Consider the following 12,419-nt stretch of genomic DNA (forward strand, 5'->3'; position numbering starts at 1 on the left):
CTTGATAGTGTTAGTTCTCTATAATTACCCCATGTTTCTATGCTACTTGCAGCATAAGTGCATAAGAATAATTTTTTTAACAAACTTTTAGACACCTTCTGATTTATTTACGCATGTAATATATTATATATATATATATATAGCCGGTTTAATGTTTACAACCAAAATTTGAAAATCACTGACATTGCCAAATAATGACTAATGAGTAGAATTGTAAGTTCTTCTGCAATATGCAAAATTTTCAAATTATATTTCCCAAGGTGTAATAGTTTGACCATCTATATATGATAGATGAAGAAGTTTGTCTTTTTTTGGGCTCTTTCATATTATGCCACATAAGCTTTGGTAGTCTCACAAATTTTCACATAATTTTTATTTTTTTAATTCTTTATTTATTTGACATATAGTTTTAATTTTTTTTTTAAATTTCTTATTTATTTGACAAACTAATCAAATGTCAACCATTCCTTAAAGTGGTTTGCAAGTCTTTGATTTTCTTCCAAAGCATGTTTGTATGCAACACAAATTCCTTCACGGTAAAAGATGTGTAGTTTACTTTTCCAAAAATCATATAGAATTATAAGACCCATACATATATATAAGAAGCAAGAACTTTCATAGAAAAATTAAACTGCATTGTAGTTGTAGTTTCAACTTTCAAGCCATAAGAAACCCGCCATGGAAACAACAATGAGACTTATAGAAGAAGAAACACACCATGACCAAGTACAAGAAGCTCATCCAATTTTCACATGCCAAATATGCATAGAGCCCATGCTTTCAAACCAGAAATTCAACTACAATGACAACCATGTGCACCCTCTTTTACGATGCCAAATACGTCGAAACCTAAATTGATAACAAGGTGCCAAACATTGTATGTCTTAGTATTTATGATGCATGAATTGCACGTTTAAATAAGAATTAATAACATCATTTTATTTTATTTTTCTTAAACCAAATTTTACACAACAAATGTGTTTCTCTTATATTTTGTTGTATACTTCGGTCCAATTTGGTCTGATTCAGTCTACTTCAGTCCTATTTAATCCACTTTGATTCTACTCGGTCCACTTTCGTCCTATTCGGTGCAATCTGTCCACTTTGGTCCCATTCAGTCCAAGTTGGTACTATTCGGTCCATTTTGTTCTATTCAGCCAATTATGTCCACTTTGGTCCTATTCGGTTTATTCGTGGTCCGTTTGGGATCCGCTTATTTTGCTAAAAGTGAAAACTTTTTGCTAAAAACACTGTAGATAAAGGTAAAAATTAGTTGAAATAGTACAGCGGGACCCATCAACAGTACCAAAAAGTGCAGTGGGGCCATGAATAGTAGTAAAAATAAGTTGAATAGTTAAATAAGCTGGCTTTTTAAGTTAGAGCCAAACACGCACTCAGTCTTATTCAGTCCTAATCGGTCTATATTAGTCCTATTTGGTCCATTTTGTCTACTTCCGTTCTATTCTATTCAGTCCAATTTTTGTCATATTTGGTCCACATTGGTCCTATTCGGTCCACTCTGTCTACTTCGGTTCTATTCAATCCAATTTGGTCCTATTTGGTTCTATTCGGTCCAATTCAGTCCAATTTGGTCCTAGTGGGTTCATTTGGTCTTATTTTGGTCCTATACGGTCCATTCGCTTCTATTCGGTTCAATTTGGTCTTATTCGGTCAATTAAGTCCAGTTTGGTCCTATTCAGTTCACCTTGATTCCATTCGGTCCATTATGTTTAATTTGGTCCTATTAGGTCTATTCAGTCTTATTAGGTCTATTCGGTCTAATTCAGTCTAATTTGGTCCAATATGTATAATTAGGTCCACTTTGGTCCTTAAGGTCCATTCAGTGCAATTTGATCCCATTCGGTCCATTAAATCTACTTTGGTCCCATTTGGTCGACTTTGTCAGCTTTGGTCTTATTCAGTCATTCGGTTCTATTTGGTTCAATTTGTTTGACTTCAGTTCTATTTTGTCTACTCTAGTCCACTTCGGTTTATTTGGTCCAATTTGGTCCAGAAAAACCACTTTGGTCAATTTCGATCTATCTTTGTGCACTTACATATATAATGGGGAACGACAGGTTTAGGTTGAGAGCCCTTATTCTAAATCTAGATTTATTAAAAATATATAAATATCAATCTCGTAATTCGTAATAAATCAATTTGTCTTGTGGCAAAAGGAAGAATGAAAAGAAAAGGAAAAAAAAGAAAAGAAGAGAAGACAATTACTCAGATGATCTTGAGGGTGCACTTGGGTTAGATTGTAGTAACTAGTAAGTAGTAACCAACCCAATCCAACCCATGTAAGTTGGGTAGGTTGTGCATACATTACATATTTGATGCATTGTAAATACAGAAACATATAATGGGTCGGATTAGGTTAGATGACTTAAAAAAAAATCAACATGAACCAACTGAACCCAAGATTTAAATTAAAATTTTAAACCACAAAAACAAATTGTATCCGTTGGGTTGGATTAATTAGATACAATAAAAATCAACAATATTGAATTAATGAGAACTAGATTTAGAATTTATTGCCACTTTGACTTCTTTAGGTATGTATGTCAATCAATAACCTAGATCCTTTGTAAAAAGATATATAGCAATCTTGTTTGTCAATAAAAAATAAAATATTTTTAAATGTCAATCGTATTCTTTCTTTTCAATGTTCTAATAAGGATTCTCCTACAACATGCAGTAAGATGACAAGCTGGAAATTGTGTCTCATTACTTTCATTATCATAATATGTCCTTCCACATTTATATGAGATGAAATAATATGTAAAATGTATTAGTACTTATTTTTTGGCTTTGCCAATTTCCTTTTACTTAGTAAAGAAAAAAATGTTACTCGAGTTTTTATTCAAAAGTGTGCCAAGGAGGTGATGTTTTTGGCTTTGTTGATCCTTTCAAAGGTATAATGATAATCTGGTTGGAAATTCAAAGCTAACAACTATAGTATATAGTACTCCTGGAATCGGCATCTTAAACAATGGGCTTGTAATGATCTCAAAGATCAAAATGCACTCAGAGTTCAAATGGCAGTGCCTAGGTAAGTGGAAGATCTATAGCTATCACATTATTGCTGAAAAGGACTCAATTGCTCTTCTGTCATCCTAATTCCTTTTTGTCTTGATTTCAACTTTTGGCTTGTGGATTCTACATCCCCATGTTCTTCCTCTTCCGTCGTGCATCGACATCATCCCTTTTTCACTGGACCCTCTCCCTCCTTAAAAAAAATCTTATTCTGCAACAAAATACAAGAAGGGAGTTCTAAACTGAATCTAGTTTTGAGCCTCATTGAGGATACCAAGGAAAGAGGCAAAGCTGGAAGAGGTGCCCCCTAATGAGGTATTTGGGTAATCATTCCATTTTCACTGGACCCCCTAATGAGCCTCATTTAGATTGGATTAACACACAATTTTGACATTTCAAGCTAGCGTCAACAATTTTAGTGATGGATTATTTAAATTTATGCTCCATTTGGTTACAGAAAAAATGTCGAAGGAAAAAGAAAAGAAAAAAAATTGAAAAAAAAAAGTCTTAATTCTTTATTAGTGGAACAAGAAACTACACTAAATACTCACTTGTAATGATGAGTTCATTTTATTTTAGTCAACAAAACATTATTGTACATCTCTTTCTCTCACTTATCATTATTGTACATCTCTTTCTCTCACTTATCAGAAAAAATGCGAGGCATTAATGGGCAAGGTTCATACATTACATGGATCCATGTGACTGCTCAAATCCTAGACATAGCAACTAAGACCATAAGGATCTAAAACTCTTAATACTTCCACAGGTTCATTCATATCATTTTAAACTCAGCCCTCTATAAATTTATCAATTATAATTGATCAACTTCATTGTTGTTTTTTGTTTCAAGTATAGCTGATTTTTATTGTATCTGATTTTAAGATTGGTTGGTTTTGTCGAATTGATTAATTTTTTTTTTTTTTGGAGAGAAGGACAGATGCATACCCATATGCACTATGCTGTTCTCGTAACTCATGCGATGCGAGATTGAAATCAAGTGCAATACATGATGCAATTGGCCTGTCTCACAAATGTCTTTTATTTATCCACTTTTTTACTTCATTTTATTCATTGGTTAAGATTGAAAGTTGACGTTTTTCGACTCTCAATCTCAGCCTTTAAAAGCAAACAAGTCTCTCATTCCATGCGAAACACTCCACCGACCTTCCAGTAATTCCCATCCAAATTCCAAACAAGTTCCAAGTAATTTCAAATCCCAACTGAAAAAATGGAACACCTTCTGTTCTAAGTTTTCTCATACATGTTATATTAATCCTATGAACCTTGTTTCTCTTGGCCTTTCTCATCCAAATCCCAGATAGTATCTTTTATGGGATAAAAATTCCTAACAGAGCCCAACAAACATGGCCTTCAAGTTTTTTCAAAACCACCCAATTCTTGCTTTCATTCTAGCTTTGTTATTCACCCAAGAATTTTTGTACACAGCCTTTGCTGCCTCTGGTGGCAGAATGGGTGGTTCTTCCTTCTCTTCAGAGGAAGAAAAATCGTCATATTCCTTGTCTAATTTTTTACTTCTCTTCAATGATAAGTAAAATGTTTTTTCTAATGGAGATCCATGGCCATGTTCTAAATCTGGCATGCAAATTTTGGAACTCAAACTAGTCCATTTACAATACAGGATAACCTGATTATATAGTTTAATGAAATTTCTATTTTGTGAGTGGCGACAACAAAATCCTTTTTCTTATTGTCAAATTGTTTTATTTTTGTTTTTTCCAAATGCATGATTGTTTCTCTATGTGTGCACTATAAATTCTCATGTACTTTGCGTACTTCTACAATTATTTCATTGGTGGAAAAAATAGTATTATGTTTTTTCAGGAAAAAATGCGTTGATATAACTGATATTGAAATGGAGTTAATTATTATAGCCATCGCATCATCACTAGTTTGTCTGCAAGTCATGCTTGTCACTTGCATATTAAATGCCTCAAAACTTTGGCTGGTTTTACATGTTATCTTATGTGACATACTTGTCCTTTTTATTTTGGTTGCAGAGTCTGCGGTAGCTCTGCTTCATCAGCGAAAATACTGGATTTCTAGTTATTCATCTGTGAGTCGAAATTCTAAAGGTTTTGATGGTGCTTTAGTAGCCTTTAAATTTCACCATTTTTCTTCATCATTATATAACTGAGAAGTATAATCTTCAAAGTGATCTTAGTAAGATATTGCTTCAATGCTGTCATTAAAATTAAAACCAGTATTCTAAACCATAGTTTTAAGCTTCTTCTCATTGTGCATACGATAGCCAAAAGAGAATGGCATTAGTTGAACAGGATTGCTAGAGAAAAGTCACATAGTATGTGTTTCTTAGAAATCCAAAGAAGTTTGTCACAAGGACAACTTAATGAGTTTTCAAGAAAATAATTTTAAGACCATTGGAATTGAATGATTCCAAGTCAATGACCAAACCTGTACAAAGAGAGAAACATAATTCTTTGCAAGTTTTCCATCAAGGAAAATCTTCCCCATTGTCAACCAAGCTTGAATATATAATGAAGGGACTGTTTGCATTAGAGAAACTGGAGGGCCGGGCAATTTGTTCAATTTGGGATTAGAATTGCCTGAAGTGATTGTGGTGTATAATAGCAGAGTAATTGCGCTCACATCAGCAGACAGTCAAGCAATAACCAAAGATACAATTGTATAAACTGCCGTGACTGGTTGTGATAACAAGCTGGCTGTTTTCTTTCCCTTTCTTCTAGGTGTGAAAAAGCTCCCATCTTTGTTTGCTACTAAAACCCCTAAAACATACATTTCTAAAATGAGTGAAGCTTATAGAGAAAGGCTGGTCTACCCATCTCATAACAAATGTATCAGCCTTCTCAGGATTTGAAGCCTTCTGCTTGCACAATGTCCTAAGTGCTCTTAGATGGGCATTAACCTGCCATAACGTGTAACAATTAAGTACACATGTAGGTGCAAATATTAAGGACAAACTAAGGAAAAAAATAGACACAAACTTACCTACAAATAGTCTAATTGAAACCCAATATGCAACCTAAAAAGAAACATCAGAAGCAAGTACATGTCCTGCAATCCATGTGTGCAATTTATGAGCTAAAACATATGATCAGTGCGAGCTGGGTATTTTCATCGGAGTGCTTTTACCATCAAACTGTACTAATAGCAAACTACTGTATTATAGCATTTTAGACAACAAAAGAAAAGAATCCCTACGGCAACTGAATGCACAGAGATTTTATATATATATATATATATATATATATAACTGAATGCACTAGATGACATCAACTGGTATATACCTCAGTTGAATGCATGTTGAACTGTTCAGTTCGTATAAGCAAGTTATGAGCCAAATCCACTACAGGTTCTGGAGGCAGCTCTGTAGAAACGTTAGAGATTGTTTGCAATAGGAAAACACAATCACCGATCCAAGAAACAGAATTGGATTCTGTACCCTCTTCCTCTGCATGTGCATCTCCTTGTGCAAATGGAATTTTAACCCCACCTCTCACTCCATGCTTGTTAAAGAGCTGCCGCCGATGATGGGGGAACTCCCAAATAGCAGATGGAACATGAAGGTTTAAGATCAGACAATGTAGCCATCATTTGTTGTCTGTCTAAGAAATTCTAGTTCCTCGGGGGACGAAACCAAACTTTCAAACATATTGTTAAACCTAAGGAAGGGAAAAAAATTTAAGAAAAAATAAAAACCAAACTTATTCCACACTTCTACCCGTTCCTATCTGAAAACAAAATTTTCAGAAAAACATCAAATTCAATCATCTTCAAGACCACATCGCCATACCTAGTAACCAAAAACCCCCAAAGTAAGACCACACCATGCCACTAGCATGTTCATCCCTAGAGTTCCAAAATACAAAATCCTCATTTTCAATGGTTTTAGCGACAGAACCGATGATGGTTTTCCCTTTATTTGTCCTCTTCTTATCTCTCCTTTTCTTTCTTTCTCTTCCATGGTTTTAGAATGAAATCGATTTGGCGGCTTCAAAGGATGTGGTGGCGGCCATGGGTGAAGCTTGCAGCAACAGCAACAGCTGTTTGCTCCCATGTAACAGACGATGTTCATTTGGTAAATCATGTGGCACTGGAGGCCATGCACTCTACTTTTCTATTATTGAACAAAGTTAATTCCAAATAATTCCAATGGAGTCAGTTCAGCTTCTATACCTCCACCCTATAAACAACTCTTTCTTTATTTGAGAGAACAAAAACAGCTCTTGAGCACTATATTGATTAGTATTAATGTTGCTACACATTCAAATATAAACTTCATTTGATTTTATTAGCTAAATTCTCAAAACTCTGCATTTTGATGGATACACTCTTATCAATTAAACACAATACAGTAACTACTTAATGCAATAGTTTACTAGGAGAGGAGGACATGTCAAAAGGTAGAGCAACGACAATGCACAAACAAAAAGGGAACACCAACCAAACAAGCTATTATCCAATCAAGCCTCCGAGATCAACAACTTCTCCTAGTGTGATTGATTGCAATGTATTTGGCAAATGTGGTTTCTGAGTTGAAAGTTCTTGAGAAACTTGTCTCATTGTTGGACGAGATTGTGGAATGGTGTGCAAGCAAGCAATTACAATCTTTGCAATGGAGAGCACTTCCCTTGCAGCTTCATCCATTGGGAGTGAAAGTCGTTGGTCCAACACATCCTTCAATAGCAGCTCACGGATTGTAAATGTTGGTGATGAAAGAGATGAGGTAAGATCTCCTGGATGCTTTCCCATTATTATTTCTAAAGTCAATACTCCAAAGCTAAAAACATCACATTTTTCATTAACTTCCATTGTGTATGCAAGCTCTGTTGAGGAAAAATAATAAATTAAAGTCATCGCAGCTCCAGTATTAGTAATAAAATATGAGCACGAAGTGAATTTGGTCCATGTATATGCAACTTGTAAAATATATCAATGTAATGATAATCAATTATTAGGATCAATGTTCATGGGACTTATGCATATCACAATTGATTTTTTTTTTTTAATAAAAAAAGGGGACATGCACTAGTACGTTCTCATTCGAATTTATTATCAATAGAATCAACAACATACTACATATATTACATATGATATACTACTACATTTTTTAATTACTATTTTTATATGAATTGTTTTTTTAACTATGGAGTTAATTATGGTATAAGCAATAACTAATCCTAAGGTTATGATAAACTAAAGCTGCTTACACTATAGGTATATCGTATATGACCATAGTGAATATGAGCATTAATATAGCAAAACATTAAATTAGTAGAGAAACCTTTGACAAACCATTGACAACAAAAATGGCATTTATCTAGTCCATAAGTTGATAATTCCAATTATTCGTCACCCCCACAATATCAATTTTTCTGACAGAAAACAAAATGACCGATTGCCAACTGCTACTTAGTGAAAGCAACCAAAAAAACTAACCTGGAGCCATGTATCCAAAGGTGCCTGCACATGAGGTCCAGTTGGATGAATCGGGCTTCAAAAGTCTAGCAGTGCCGAAGTCAGAGATGCGAGCTTCATATTCTTGATCCAATAAAATATTCTTACTTGATATATCACGATGAATTATAGAAGGCAAACAATCATGGTGCATATAAGATAAAGCATTTGCCACACCTTTTATGACATTTACTCTCTTAAACCAATCAAACGATTTTGCTCCTTCCTCACTATTTAGTAAGTTCACCAAGCTTCCACTTTCCAAAAACTCATAAACCAAAAGAGAGTGTTTTGGATGTGAACAAAAACCGTACAACTTCACAATGTTACGATGTCTTATTTCTGTTAAGGCACAAATTTCGCTTGTGAAGGCTTTTTGATTGGATATATCACCATCAAGTAGTGGGTGAAGTTTCTTCACGGCAACAACTTGGTTTGTTGGCAATTTAGCTTTGTAAACACTTCCATATCCTCCCACTCCAATGCAATATTTGGAATCAAATTCCTCTGTAGCTTCAATGATGTTTTCATACACCATTCTTCCATCATAACTCCATATTGCAAAAACATTATCGTCTTGTGTTTCTATTGGCTTGTCTTCTGTTTTCTTCACTATTCGACAAAGATGAAGCAAAACTCCTACAATGATAAATATAATTAATAGTGTGCCCAAAAGAGAGACTAAAATTATAACCAAAAATTGGTTGTGCCTCGTAGATGAACGATTAGGAATCATTTTTGGGCATGCCTTCAAACCAACAACATTGCCACACAAGCCTCTGTTATTTTTTAGTGCTGCGATTGGAGCCTTGCGGAAGGCCGTGATATTAGGAATAGGACCCTCTAACTCATTGTAGGATATATCAATGGATGTTAAGCTTGCACTATCATTGAATGTGGAGGGGATGGAACCAGAGAGATTATTGTGAGAGAGATTCAATGTTTCCAACTGTTTCATTCCTCCAAGCTTTCGTGGTATCTCTCCTACCAGCAAATTCTTACTAACATCAAGACTTTGAAGAGATTGCATGCTTCTTATATCATAAGGAATACTTCCATCAAATGTATTTCTGCTCAAATTCAAGAACAATAATCTTGAGCACTCTCCAAGTTGTTTGGGGATCAAGCCACTGAGATTGTTTGCTGCCAAGTTACAATGTTCTAAAACAGATAGCATTCCAATTTCTGAAGGAATGTTACCTAAAAGTTGGTTATTGTTCAAAAGAAGTTTGAGCAATCACTTGAGGCGCCCCAGATCCTTTGGAATCTTTCCCGCTAGATGATTTGAAGATAGGTCAAGGACGCCTAGCTTTGTTGTGTTGCCAATTTCAGGTGGTATACTACCAGAAATCTAGTTGTTGGATATTTTTCGGTTTGTCAAGTTATGACACTGCCCCCACTTTGATGAAAGCTCACCGTACAAATTATTACTACTCAAATCAATATAATTTAAGGTCGGGCAGATGTCAAAATCTTCTGCCATATTTCCTGTTAGATGGTTTCCATCAAGCCGAACCGGAAAAAGATTACTGCAGTTTTTCAAGCTTTTTGGGATGGGACCTATAAAGTGGTTATTAATAGCACCAAAGTAAACCAGTGTTCCAGATTGGCATATTTGTGGAGGTAACTGGCCTACAAAATTGTTATAAGATAGTTGCAAAATTGTCAAACGGGTGAGATTATTCATTTCTACTGGAACAGAACCACTTAGTTTGTTCATCACCAAAATCAATCTGGTGAGCTTGGTCCTATTTCCAATCGTGGTTGGAATTGGACCAGTGAGACTATTATTTGGTAAATGAAGTACCCACAGATGTTTAAGCAATCCTAATTCCTCAGGAATGGAACTAGAAAGACGGTTGGAATCAAGGTAAAGTTCTTGTAACTAGCTCAAGTTTCCAATGGAAGAGGGAATTGGACCAATGAGAAAATTAGATGACAAATCAAGTTGAGTGAGAGATATCATCATTCCCATTTCTCGAGGAATAGATCCCGAAAGTTCGTTGTCATAAAGGTAAAGAAATGATAAATTGCTCAAGCTTCCCATGGAAGCTGGGATGGGCCTGTGAGACTATTTCCATCTAAATCAAGATAAATTAGATCTCTCAATGCTCCTATTTCTTGAGGGAGGGAACCATTGAGTAAATTATCGGTAACCATTAAATATTGAAGACTTATCATTTGGCCTATCTCGGGTGGAATTCTTCCTGATATCTGATTTCCAGTCAAATGAAAAAACTGAAGTTGGGAAAGGTTAAAAATGCTAGAAGGAAATGTACTGGAAAGATTATTGTCAAAGAAGTCGAGATGGGTGAGTTTAGAAAGGTCTCCAATACTATCAGGAATAGATCCATAAAGCGAGTTTTGTAAAAGACAGAGAGTATGGAGGTTGGGAAAGGAAGAGAAGTTAAGGTTGTAAAACGTACCTTTCAAACCAATACTGGAAAGGTTTAGGCGAGTGACACCCAATTCCAAGTCATCGCAAGTAATTCCAACCCAATTAATGCATGGGTGGTCTCCAACCCACGAAGACAGGAGAGATTTGTTTTGGTTGTCAAGACTGGCTTTCCAGTTTAGAAGAGCTTCTGCTTCCTTAAATGCTTTACCTACTTCAGCTGTAGCAGTCACAGAAGAAGTTGTGGAGGAAGCAAGGGTAGCAAAATGGAGCAAGGAAACCAACAAATGTACAAGGCTACAGAACGAGACTTTGAATGCCATGACTTTGGTAGCTGTTTGTGTTACGGAGGGTGTGTCTCGAGAGTCTGCAAACGTTGCAATGCATGGGTTGATGAAGAATTTGGCTACGGAGGGTGTGAGGAATTTATAGATAGAATAATTTGTGCATACTGGTTCAGAAATTTTTTTTCTTTTTTCTTTTTTTGAATTGTACTGGTTCAGATTTTGGTCCTTTGGGAATTGTTGTCGTAATTGGTTAATGAAATATAATTGGAATTACGAAAGAACGTAATTAAAGTATTACTCCATTAAATGATGAAACTCGAATAGTCCGTAACTCCCTATCATTTTATAAATGCACTAGTGTGTGTGTGTTTTTTTTAATAAATTTTCTTAACTAAATAAATGCCCCACTTTTTTAAATAATTCGTTAGTTAAAGTTTACAATAATTGGAGAGAGGGGACTGGAATCAGGGTGGCTTAATACACTTAGAGGCCTAGGGCGAAAACTATTTTTTAAATGGTTTTTAAAAAAAATTTAAATATTACTTAAATGCTATTTTTTTAGATGTAAAATTGCTAATTAAATTTTTTGCATTCTTGTTCTACTTAACATGTAGAATCATGTAGATTTTTTTTTTTGATTAAGTCTATAAACACAAAAATATTTGACAAAACTTTTCATACCTGTTGATGTGGCAAATTGATATATAAAAAAATGATGTTAATGATGGACCTAGATGAGAACCAGTATAAGCTTGTCAACTTAACTGTTGTGAATTTTTTGGGGGTTTGTAACTTTTTTTTTTATTTTAGAAATGTTATATCCATAACATTTTCACAACAAATTCTAGGAGTTAAATTGTTACTGGTTTTAATTTGAACCCATCGGTGAAATTACTTTTTTGTCACCAATAACAACCAGTAACAATATTCTATTTAAGATTTGTTGAAAGAATGTTGTGGACGTAACATTTTTCTCTTCTTATTTTTTCTTGTTTTTCATTTGATAAAAAATTATTATTTTATTTATCGGCAAATATTTGAGCTTAATTAATACTATTGTAATAAAAGAAATAATTTTATTGGTTAAAATTTGAGGGCATTTTTTTACTTGGAGGCTTTAGGTGACCGCCTCACTTGCCTATACTATAATGCTGGCATTGACTGGAAACTTGTGACTTGTGTGTCTCTTATGAAAAAAAAAAACATAATACCAGAAAGTTTCAGTTTAGTGACAAAACTCT

At 34.6% G+C, this 12,419-nt stretch overlaps 1 pseudogene; it reads right to left on the reverse strand.

Moving 5' to 3' along the window:
- Nucleotides 1-7,339: 7,339 nt before the first annotated feature.
- On the reverse strand, nucleotides 7,340-11,313 carry LOC142624154 (uncharacterized; annotated as a pseudogene).
- Nucleotides 11,314-12,419: the final 1,106 nt, after the last annotated feature.

This window comes from Castanea sativa, chromosome 2, assembly GCF_040712315.1.
Source record: "Castanea sativa cultivar Marrone di Chiusa Pesio chromosome 2, ASM4071231v1".
Lineage (NCBI taxonomy): Eukaryota > Viridiplantae > Streptophyta > Magnoliopsida > Fagales > Fagaceae > Castanea > Castanea sativa.